The 12,345-nt window shown below is 40.0% G+C and overlaps 2 protein-coding genes across 5 annotated transcripts in view; one reads left to right on the top strand and one right to left on the bottom strand.

The window, feature by feature from the left end:
- efemp1 (EGF containing fibulin extracellular matrix protein 1) overlaps positions 1–12,345 on the top strand; it is a 182,518-nt gene that overhangs the window by 40,978 nt on the left and 129,195 nt on the right. The window lies entirely within an intron of this gene.
- The window catches only part of LOC125903395 (apoptosis-stimulating of p53 protein 2-like), a 192,481-nt gene that overhangs the window by 115,023 nt on the left and 65,113 nt on the right, over positions 1–12,345 (bottom strand).

Raw genomic sequence — 12,345 nt, 5'->3', positions numbered from 1 at the left:
GTCGTGTGGCTGTGCAATGCTGCAAATACTATAAGGTTAAGCTTTATTGCAAATTAATTTATCTGCAACACTGTTTCATTGCTAACAGCCTGTTGTTCTCACAGTAAAGGATTATTCTGTGTGGCCATACTCTTCATAGACATTTCTCAGGGCAGACATCTTGATTTGTCATAGTAGGAAAAGCACAAGTGTTACTAACACTGTTAATGACGGCTCTCTTCTACACAAGTGCTCAGGTGGGAGTGATAGTGAGCAAGCATGCAGGATATAAAGATCCTGAAATTAAAGCAGCTATATGGAATTTTCATTATTTACACCTGTGTTGCTCCTTCTGTGACAGGTCAAAATGTCTTCTGTCCTCTGTCTACAGTACTGACTAGGCTGGTGACACGTGTTTTTTTTTTGTTTTGTTTTTTTTTAAGATTTTTGGGGCTTTTATGACAGGACAGTTGTGTCACAGCTCAAGTTTCTTATTTCATTCATTCATGTTGTTTCCTGTTTTACTTTGAAACCCACATCTCCTCTCCTTTCAGATCTCTTCACTTCCTGCCCCTGTGTGCTTTCCCTCCCTTTTGATGTCTTCTCCTGTGTCTGTCCCGCCCTGATTAGCCTCACCTGTGTCTCGTTATCCTTCCCCTCGCCAGAGTGTTTAATGTGTGTCTTGTTTTCTCCCAGTGCCAGTTTGTCTTAGCTCATTGTATGTCCAGAGTTCCAACCTTTTGTTTCCCTGTGTCCTCCTCTTGGTGTTTTAGATTTAGCCTGTTGATTGACTCTGCCTCATCCCCTCTGGATTTGTTTGCCTCCACTGATGGACCTCCTGTGCACTGAACCTACCTTTTGACCAGTACAGACTGTATTATTTTACCTGAACTGTCTCTTGAGTCATGCATTTGAGTCCACTCTCACCTCGTTCACCAGTTGTTACAAGCTGGAAGTATGAAGGGGGAGAGGGTGGACTACATGCACTAAAGGGCCACAGGCTGTAATTGAGCCTCTGGTGTATGCAGCAAGGACATTGCCTCTGTACTGCTCTACCCACTGGGCTACTGGGTGCCCCAAGCCTATATAACTTTTGAAAGAAGAAATAGCACATTCTTCCACTTCCTTTTTTGCACATTCTGCTACTATTAATTGTTTTTAAGTGTTTAAATGGTCTGGCACCGTCTTATTTATCAGAGCTTGTACAGCCTCACAGTACTTCTAGAGCACTTAGGTCGTCAAGCCAGCTGCTCCTGGCAGTACCTCGGTCCAGACTCTCTACTTGTGGGGACAGAGCCTTCTCAGTGGCGGCCCCAAAGCTGTGGAAGTGTCTACCTTTCCAGGTTAGAGCTGCACAGTCTGTTGAGCACTTTAAAACATTACTGAAAACCCATCTTTTCTCCTAGGCGAGAATCCTTGGCTTTTGCTCTTTTTACTCTTTTATTTCCTCTTTTAATCTAATTTTAGTTTTTTAAATTGAGCTCTTACTATTTCCTTTGTTTCATTTATTATGATATTTGTGTATGATTATTTTATATTTCAATAACTGTACAGCACTTTGGTCAACTGAGGTTGTTTTTAAATGTGCTTTATAAATAAAGTTTGACTTGACTTCACCACATCTTACAGGGAAAAATGTATTAGTTATTTTGCAGATTCTGCTTTTACATGACAGAATTAGTTCATACATAGTTATAAATAGACATAATTATGTTATCAATCACTGGGTCAATCAATCATCTATTACATGGAATCATATATGGTACAACTCCAGTGAAATGCGATCCTTCGCATCCTTTAACTTGTGCATTGTAATCTAATTAGATGAATGATTATTTGATCATTTTGAAAGTGGTCATGATGCATGATAAGTAGCCTACCTTTACTTTTGCTAATTTAAGTACATTTTGGTGATTACATCTATGTACTTTTACATAAGTATCAAATATATTGGAATGCAGGACAGAGTATTTTTACATTTTTGTATTTCCATCTTTACATAAAGGTCCAGTTTGTAGGATCTAGAGGGACATATTGGCAGAAATAGAATATAACATTCATAACTATTTTCAATAGTTTCTTTTCAATGTATTTTTGCTATCTGAGAATGAGCCCTTCATGTCTACACAGGTAGCCGGCTCACTTCCAAGGAGCTCACTATGTTGTCTCTACAGCAGCCCAGAATGGACAAACCAAACACTGGCTCTAGAAAGGGCCATTCACTTTTTTGTGTCAGCCACCATAGTTCTCCTACTAGCTTGGCACACAGGAGAAGTTTCACTTGGTTGCAATGTGCAACCTCATCAGCAGATGCCACTAAATCCTACAGACTTGTCCTTTAAAGGTCCAGCCTGTGGGATTTAGATGGATCTATTGGCAGAAATGGAATATAATATTCACAACTATGTTTTCATTATTGTATAATCACCTGAAACTAAGAATCACTGTGTTTTGGTTACCTTAGAATGAGCTGTTTATATCTACATAAGGTGCAGGGGTACAAGGAAGCAGTATGCGAGAATAGGCTACTGTAGAAATCTAGGGCTAATTAAATAGGGCCACCCATTACCTGAAGTCTAATATGTTTGATAAAGAGGAGGTATTCATTTGGTTGCAATCTGCAGCCCCACCACTAGATCCCAGTAAATCCTACATACTGATATCTAAGTAAAGAATTAAAATCTCTCTTCCACCACTGTTACTGGTTCAGTGTGTTTTACTGTTATCCTGTGATTGTAACTTGTTGCCACAGTGGCTGCTCAGGCTGTTCAGTAAAAAAAAAAAAAAACATGTCTCACTGTACAGTAGCATAAAGTATTTGGAGTGTTTACTTGTTTTAATCTTGGTTGCTGGTTTACATACTACTTTACAAAGTGAGGAAATTGTTTGAAACTCTGACTGGTGTGTGTAAGAATACAAAACTTCTTGTCTCAGTAAAAAGCATTAGAGAGACAAAGTTTCCACCCAGTGACAGTGATATTACATCAGTTATGTTGATGTAGTGTTTAATGTTTGAATTTCCCCTGGGGAGTTTAATTTTTGCACAGGAAGGTCAGAGGTCACGGGCAGCTGTGGAACAGCGCCTCTGGAGCTGGCGTGAGTTCAGTGTCACTGTTGTTCGATGACACATTCATCAGGTTGGATGTTTGCTGACATGAAGGAAAGATGCCAGGTTTTCTGGGTCAAGGTCAGTCTCCCACTCACTATGCCAACCTGCAGGCTTGTTGTAGTTAGCCAGATGGGGTCGTGTTTGTCTTAGGGACAATTAAAGGAAATCAACTCAGGCTTATCTGCCACAATCTGAATTGTGAAGAAAAATGCAAACGTCTAGCTCTCCATTCAGGTTGAAACAAAGACGTTATCATTGTTTGACTCAGGTCTGTCTCACAGTCCATCCTGCATCAAGCATATGGAGAGATAATCCTGCTCCTTCAGCCCAGATGTCATCCAGCCAGGCAGGTGGTGAAAGCTTAACTGGCTTTTGGACTAGAAAACAGTGTATACTAATACAAACAATGCCTATATTAAGAAACACAATTAGATCACTTGCATCTCAGATTATTTTGTTTCCTTCAGATTATCCACATTTGATTTGAAGAACACTGTGTTTGTCCTGCAAACAGGGAAGATACGAATAAATGTGCAACCACAGGTGAATGGATGAGCTGAATTAAAAGGAAACTTGGTAATCAAACAGCAGCTTTTATTATATATATCAGTGTATTTGCTGCTGAACTGGGAATTCATGCCAGAGGATTTTCCATAAAAAGACTGTCAGTGACCTCCAGTGGTAAACAGCAGAAGTACATTTGATGTCATTGGAAAGAAAGAATCACTAGGTGGCGCTGCAGGTGTGAGGATGAGATGCATCACGGTGTGAGCTCATAGTCCAAAGGGGAAGTCAGTGCGTGGCTCTGAGCAACACACACACACACACACACACACACACACACACACACACACACACACACACACACAGAAAGAGAGGGAGAAACACCATAATTACTTATGGTGATGGAACATAAAGCTCCAACATGAAGTGCATCCTCCTCGTCCTCACTCTAAAGCAAGTGCTCTCTTCCCTCAGGCCACTCTCAAACATCTGTGCTAAACATGATATATGTGCTGCGCTGGAGGATGTTTACACACTGTCAATATTTCAAAGAGTCCAAAGGTCAAAGATCCGACATTTTGTCTCTGTTCTCCTGCGTGTCAACAGCTGCTGGTCTGTGTGAATCCTCTTTACATTTACATAGGTACACAACACCTGAGCAGCTGTCTGTGTTTGTCTAAATCTGTTTAATTCTTACATAATGCAAAGGAATGGAATAAAATCACGTGTTGGAGCCAGTTTCGGTGTTATTCCTCTCTGCGGTTTCACCTGAGAGCTGTTATTAAAAGAGCTATCTGGCATCAAAGTGTTGTATCAGAAAAATCTGACACACTTAAGTGTGTGTGTACCTGAGAATGTGGTGTGACTGTTTTCAAGCTGATCATCCAGGTGACGTGTCACCAGGACACAGTCACCTGGGTGTGTCTGCAGCCTCCCCAGTGAATACAGATCTAATTTCCTCCTCCTGTTACTTCCTCCACTCCTACTGCGCCATCACAAAACCACAGGGCATCTTTTAATGTTTCAAAAAAGCTGCCTTTGTATTGATTTCGTTGGCTGCTGTCAGGAAAAAATCAGAGGAAATTGGCTGCTGTTTAGACAACTACAACAAAAGCCTCAAGTGGTTTATTCTTCCTGGCTTCCATTACAATAAAACCAATAAGTTTTATATGCCAGGAATCATTTTAATCTCCTATAATTAACCCTGTTTTGGGGGTTTCCAGGACAGAACTTGATATTCTCCACAGGTATATCTTTAGATACCAGCCTGTCTGAGTTTGACAGGCATGTGTCTTGTCTGAAGCAACTTTGACAGACAGACAGCAAGCCGGTCGGGTGGAGTTGAGGAAGCAGATAAAGGGCTGATTGATATGGGAGTGTGGTGTATGTGACAGCAGAGACGCGTGGCTTTTCTGGCAAACCGGTCTGGGAGGAGGCAGAGAGAGGAGCTGCTTGTTTGCGTGAACCAGCAACAGTATCTGTTTGTTTTGGGGAAGAAAAGTGCAGAGTGACACACTTCCCTTTGTCACTTCAATAGACAGGCTTTCCATAATGGTGACATCCACTAAACTATCTCAGGGCAGAATCAACAACTAACATTATCACAAGCCTGTTCATGGAGCTGCACAATGGCTGCACACAGAAGTAACAGTGAAAATCATCAGTGTTTTTATTAACTGAATGGATACATTTGGTTTGCTCTTACTTGTTTTTCCTCCTTTTTGGGGGGATGTGAGACCACAGGAAGGACTTAAAGACAACGCTGTCACGCTTGTCCCAGCAGTATTAGCTGTACTGTACTTCACTGAGGCTCCAGATCCTCTTAATTCATCCCAGCTGTCAAAACTTTAATGCCACATATCTGTCTGTGTGACATTTCCAGCATCACATAGGGTGCAAAAAAGATTCAGAAGACGTACGCAGAGTTGGGAAATATCTTTTGATGGGTGGATGAAGGAAAGAAAAGGTTAAAAATAAGCCTTTTCACATCAAACATTAGACACCAAACCTTGAATTCAGCTCAGTATTTCTCATTTCTTTGTTATATTGTATCTGCAACACAAAGCAGTAAGTGTATTCAGCAGTTTTGCGCAACAGAAAGTAGATAGTCATGTACAAGCTATTTGTCCTTTCGCCAGTCCTAATGAGTCACACTGACTTTGCTTTCTGATTTGTTCCACATGACATTTTCCACTTGTGTAACCGTGGTTTAATATGTGGGCTTTTAGGACACTTGCTTTTAAGGGTGTGTCTTTGTGTTCTTGTTGTTTCTGTGACAAACACAAAAGCACCGCTGCACACGTCTAAATGAGAATTTAGAGCCATGAATAAACAGCACAAAGCAGAGCAGAGACAACAGAGCCAACAGGAACTAAAAAGAAAAACAAGAGGAGCGGGAACTATCAACCGCAACGATATGATTCCTACAACTCTCTACTCTGTCTCACCGAAGGTTACCTTGATATATGATTGATTGTCTGCAAGCTAAAATCCTATTTTTCACTATCATCTGTCACTGACAGCCCTTTCATCTGTCTCTCCTGGGATGATATTTATCCACAGCGTGGATTCACAAGGAAGACAAAAAGATCTGTTGAAATATTTTTTTCTCTGAGATGTCTGGTCCAGGAATAGAACAGGTGTTTTAATCTCAGATTAAGTTACCTGACAGGTTATTTCTTTGAGGTGGAGAGCTTTACAGGCAGATAAATCGCTGTCAGCTGTCTCTGAACAACAATAAAAATCTAACTATAACCAAAAACATGCAGCTGTATGTTGAATATTGATGAGAATGATTTTGGAGTTATAGTTATAAAATTTTGTATTCTGTACTTTAATGACCCTGCCTCTTGAAAGAAAGACTGCCACTTAAATTGGCTCTTGAATTATTTTGCATCTAACTAATTTGTTGTATACTTATTATCTTTAGACAGCTGCATATCTCAGAAAGACTATTATTCTTTGAATGCAAGTATAATGAAATAAAGCTGGACTGAACTGAATTAAACTGAACCAAATGAGGTTACGGGGAGTTTTTGCCCAAAGCTTAACCTCTCAGGCAGACCTTTATCTCATCTCCTTCAATTTACCCAAACAAACTCTTATCTGAAGTGGCTAAAACTAAAAACTTGATAAAGGCAGATATTCTCAGGTTATCTCAGCTTGGGAAGATTCAAAAGAAAAACAATAAAACCCTTTTCCCCCTACGATGTCTACAATCTAAAACTCTCGTCCCTCAAACAGAACAAAATGTTTGTCTCGAGTAGTGTCCTCATTTTGACCACTTCAACTCGGCAATTTTCTACGGAGGCCCATTTCCACTGGTGTGATGAACAAAAAAGATTCTGTAGGTCATTATAATGAGAAACCATAGCAAAATAACTTAGTATCTCATAATAATGAGAAACTATACTAACTAACCCATTATTTCAACGTACGTAAGCCATCATTTTAATTTTGAGATACTTAGTCATTATTTTGAGATGCTAAGTCATAATTTTGAGACAAGCAAGTCATTATTTTGACTTTATAGGCTGTATAAAATCAACAGGTGTAGCCACCATGATGAGACAGAAGTGACCATGTTTAGACAAAAGGGTGGAGCTGTGGATGAGCCAGCCTGTCCCTCAAGCAGCCCCGGTTTCAAATATGCATAACTTTAAGCCTTAATAAAATTTAAACAGGTGAGTTACACAAAAAAATCCCCCCACAAGTTGGGCATTTTAACATTGGTGTCTATGGGGATTGACTTTCTTATTGGAGCCAGCCTCAAGTGGCCATTTGAGGAACTGCAGTTTTGGCCCATCTGCCTTCATTTTTAGCCCCACAGACTGACGCTTGTTTGAGATACTAAGCCATTATTTTGGTAAAATTTGATCAGTTTTTTAAATTTTGTGTCACGCACAACCTTCATGGCTTTACAGAAACCATTAAAATGACGTTGCAGTAAACAATCCAACGTACATGTTATTTTACTGCTCAGTCCTGAAACAAAATACTTTGCCTTTTATCCCAGAAAAGGTTCCCTTTCTGAAAAATAAACATCTAATTTTTCATGATAGATACTCATCTATCATGATAGATAGATGAATATAGTTTGTTTTACTGAAAAGTACAACCCTGTGTCTTCATATACAGGACAGTAAAACAAGAGGTGAACCTCATTCTCACCTTCACGTAAATTATAACAAACAAATCCTGTCCTCTCTTTGTCCTTACATTTTCTACCTTTTCTGTAGAGAAATTTGCATTCAGACTCCATTGATTCTTTTAAACTCATTATTTCATTCAAAAAACATCATTGAATGACTTGTTGCAACCAGAGAGCAAATCTGCAAAGTAAGTCATCATTTTTTAGATATTAGATTAATATTTTGAGATGGTTTGTTATCATAATTAATAGCAGGATTTTGTTAATTTGAATGATATTCAGAAGAGGTCAAATTATCCGGTAATTCACAAGAGAACAAGACTAAGAGTGAGGCTAATGCTGCCATGCTAACATGCTCACAATGACAAATGCTGATGTTACTAACTGGTCATGTTAACCATCAAAGTTTCAGGTGTTAGCATGCTAATATTTGGTCATTAGCACCATACACAAAGTAAAGGTGATGGGGACGTCATTAGCTTTACAAGTCTTTGGTGATTAACGACAGTGCTAGAGGAAAAGTCAACCAAAATTATTATGGGACACACGAACATCTTTACAAAATTATATGCAAATTCATCAAGTAGATGTTGAGATATTGGTGTCAGATTTATCTTGTGACTGCTTGTGGGTTCTCCCCAGAGGACCCAAGTCTTTTGTGTACCCTGTTATGTGTACATTTTGACTCCAACACTTTCATCAGTTTAGTTCTAATGTAAAATAAGACAGTAATGTGTCATGGCTGATCAGCACACATCTCATCAGAGCAGCAACATTTAATTAATTTACACATTTCTAAGTAAATGAAATGAAAATATTCCACTCTTGTGAGGCAGATCAGGTCCTTAATGCTGACCCTGATTAAAACCGAGGCAGCGTTGCACAAGCAACACACCAACCATGACTGTTTGTTAATCACATGTCAAGCTGTACGCACTGCAGGTACCTGGCACGTTTACAACTCGCCCTTTGGCTGTGTTTGACTGCGTGTGCATGATACGGCTGTCCTATTTATGGCTGTTTTGTCGTGCTGCCGCCTGTAATAAATTACACCAGCTGAGTTATTGTCTGAAAGCTGGGTGCAGCCCTCTCACCCAGGAACATGAGGAAAGGTCACACGGATGATGGAAAGATCCGCGTTATATATTGACTGTGGCATTTCTGAAAGATCACATCAAAAGGCTCAGATTAAAGCAGGGCCGGCTGCTCTTTTATAAAAGCAGACGTAACACTTTCTCTTGTAATGCCTTTATGTGAAACAGGACATGTAGTGTATGTTTGGGTTTGGTCAACAACACTGTCCTGAGACTCTCCAGTTGGATCTGAACCAGTCCTGGGACATCAACATTTTCCATTCTGTGCCGTGCTGTCTTACAGCCCCAGGCTGTGCTGCAGGAGCTCAGGCTAGCTTCCAGTAACAAAGCAGACGCCTCCTTTTCCTGAGTATCTGACAGCATTTATCAGCTCATACAAACACTCAGCCTCCTCTAGGACATTGTTGCGATGAGGGGGAGTTAAACACTAAAATTGAATCCCTTCAGTTGCCCGTAATCATTGGTAATTGTTTCAATGATGACACCATGGACGCCAGGTTTAAAATGCTGTTGCGTATTCCCAGAGTTAGTAAAACAACAGCATTATCCTTCACTTTTATGCTTGTCATCATCACTAATCTTGCAGCAAGCTTTTCATCACCCACAGTTGACTTCATGTTGAAGTCACTTTCATCTGCATGTCTTTGTGAAATGTGAGAGACAAACTGTAAATATACACAAACAATGATGAGGAGAGGAGGAGGTTGAAGTACAAAGTTTTATTTGAACTCATTATGACTGAAATGTGAAGGAACCCACTGTCCCTTTGTTCTCTATTAGTTTAGTAAAAGAATTCGCTGTGTGCAAAGCTTGGTGTAACATGCAAATAGAGATCAAAACATATGTGGACATTACAGTGACAGATAAAGTGAATGATCCCTAATTAATAGCTTAGAGTGAATGTGTAAATTGTTGTGTTTTTCCTCCCATTAGTAGGTTATAAAGATTAAATTCTGTGGTGCCTCTGCATGCTTTTGGCTATCGTGCTTCTATTTATTACATTTTGTGCAACACAGCCGACTTGTGACACTCCTCTTTGTCCCAAGCGGCACCGAAACAGCAATATTAACAATAACTTCCAAAACACAATGTACAAAATAACAAAATAAATACGCTTCTTTTTTTTTTTTTTTTAATCTTTTCTTTTTCTGGTTTTGCAATAAAATAGGCTCACAAAGCTCTTTTTAAACAACCTTGGCACTTTTCATTAATATTAAGATGAATCCTTGTTTCTTTGACTTTAAGGGAAGAAAAACAGCAGTGTCGAAAATTCATGCAGCAAGTGTGAGAAAAAGGTCACCATACGTCGAGTTTGGTCTGACAAGTGTGCATCAAACAGAGGCTGCACACAAAGAGCTGCTGTCTGCGGAACAAACATCGCTCGGTGCAGCCAACAATTTTCATTCCAGTTGTGTGTAAGCTGAGCTGTAGGTGCAGAGACTCTCGTGTTGTAGCCCTTATCCGGCTTCTCTTTCTTCTGGCTCCACTGTCCACTAATGATGCTGAATTTCATTTCACTGCTCATTAAAAAAACATCTTTGCAGCGGGTCCTGCCATCTGACGCTGGCGGAGAGATGGTATAACCTGGGAATGGAATTAAGAGAAACTCAAACTGACCTGTGCACATCAGACCTGCAACAAAAAGGATGGAAAAAATTGCAGTAAGTCTCAAAAATGTGGCTCCATTGTTTGTTATTTTAAAAAGCAGTCACAGCATCAGATCTGACTATATGTGGACAAGGCTTTTTCAAACCCAGCTCAAAGTATTTCCATATTTGCAACACTGATCTTCAGTATTTTTGCAGGACTATGTCTTGTGCTTTGAAATGAGGTCAAAGGGCTTTAATGAAGGCTTTTAATGTGCGAAGTGTGCAGCTACGGCCTTCTCCTTTCATGTCTTTGATCAGTGCCACTGACTGGAAAGCTTGGCTTATTGAGAACCACAGCGGCACGTACAATGTCTCACACCCTGAATATCACAGGCTTGTTGGATTCAGTCACATGTGCGGTAATGCAAGTGTGCCTCAGGATCATCTGTGGTGGAGTACAAATTGCTTTATGTGCACATAAGCATAGAATGTGTACTTGAGATCATTTCTATTTTGACATACAGTAATAAAATACAAATCAGTCTGACCCGGGGTATAAGAAAATAATTGGGAGCTCGGAGAGTGTTTCATACTGTAAATCTCTGGGGAAAGATCTCTAACTCATTCTGTCTCTTCTCTCCCTCCTTCAGCAGTAAGGTCAGACAAGTGTTTAATTAATGCTGCCCTCTGACTCAACAACAGTGAGATGCAGCAAGAGGACACTGATAAGGGAAATAAACTGTGTGATACTGAATGATAATGACCAAACTTGTTGAGATATAAACTTGAGATACAAGTGAAGTGAAAGTGAAAGTGAAAAGAGCAGAATATTATCTTAGCTTCATTTTTTAGAAAGACAAAACCGCAAAAGAATTGTCAAGCATGAAACTGGGAACCTGAGAGAGTTGAGCATGAAGCTCCTCTGTCATCCTGAATTCTAGAAATTAAAGGGATAGTTTGGATTTTTTAAGTGTGGCTGTATGATACTTATCCATTATAGTTAGTGAATAACCTACATTAGAAGGTGGTCTGTGCAGCGTGCTGGGGGTGTGCCGATCAACATGTTCTAAAGGTAAAATACTGACAATGGACAAGTACCTCATTCAATGCCACTTCAAAAAAATCTAAACTATCCCTTTAACATGCAGTTTGACTTCCACGGTTGGGTTCCTCTGATGAAATGTCCTGGTTGAGGTGCTACAGTATGTCTGTGAATCAGTCTGTAGCAGATGTTCTCATTTGTGCATCTCGAACCTAAACTTTCCCACAAATTATAAACAACCCAGCAGTCAGATCAACAAGCTGTTAGCATGCAGAGGGATTTAAATCCAGTAAACTGAGCGATAACATTGCACTCTCAGCGTTCTGTATGTATCCAGTCTTTAAAACACCGGTGCAGTGAACACGCACTCCAACCCTGTGATCTATGCCTTTAAGTGCTTGTTTGGCAAAGTGCCTGTGTAGGAGAGATGATGTACTGGTAAGATATATAAATGATTTACCTTGGATGCTTTTGGTGAACGCTGTGCCCCCACAGTCTGTCATCCTGCGTTACAGTTTCATGCAGGGTGTCACTCAGCAGTGGCTTGAGACTCAGCTGAGACACAGTCAGGGTTTTTGCGTCTAATCCACTCGTGTCAAACGAGGTCCAGCAGACAAAGCTGTGGCCTTCGCTGCTGCAGCTCTTCATACTGAGAGGCAGCCAATGAAAAGCTCCTCTGGCCTGCTGGTTCCTGACAGGCTGCAGAGTCAAATAATATAGCATCCAATACCTTTCCCAAAGCGATTTAAAACTGGTATCTAAAGTGCATTAAAATAATACTGTCATATATTCTTCAGGTTGTGGTGAAATAATCATTATTTAGTATTTCTTTCATTATGTAAAGGTTACACAACATTATTTCCTTGTTTATTCTTTAA

This window comes from Epinephelus fuscoguttatus, linkage group LG16 (genome assembly GCF_011397635.1).
Source record: "Epinephelus fuscoguttatus linkage group LG16, E.fuscoguttatus.final_Chr_v1".
Classification (NCBI taxonomy): domain Eukaryota; kingdom Metazoa; phylum Chordata; class Actinopteri; order Perciformes; family Serranidae; genus Epinephelus; species Epinephelus fuscoguttatus.
The sequence above is the reverse complement of the archived record's forward strand: the minus strand, read 5'-3'. Positions and strand labels throughout refer to the sequence as shown.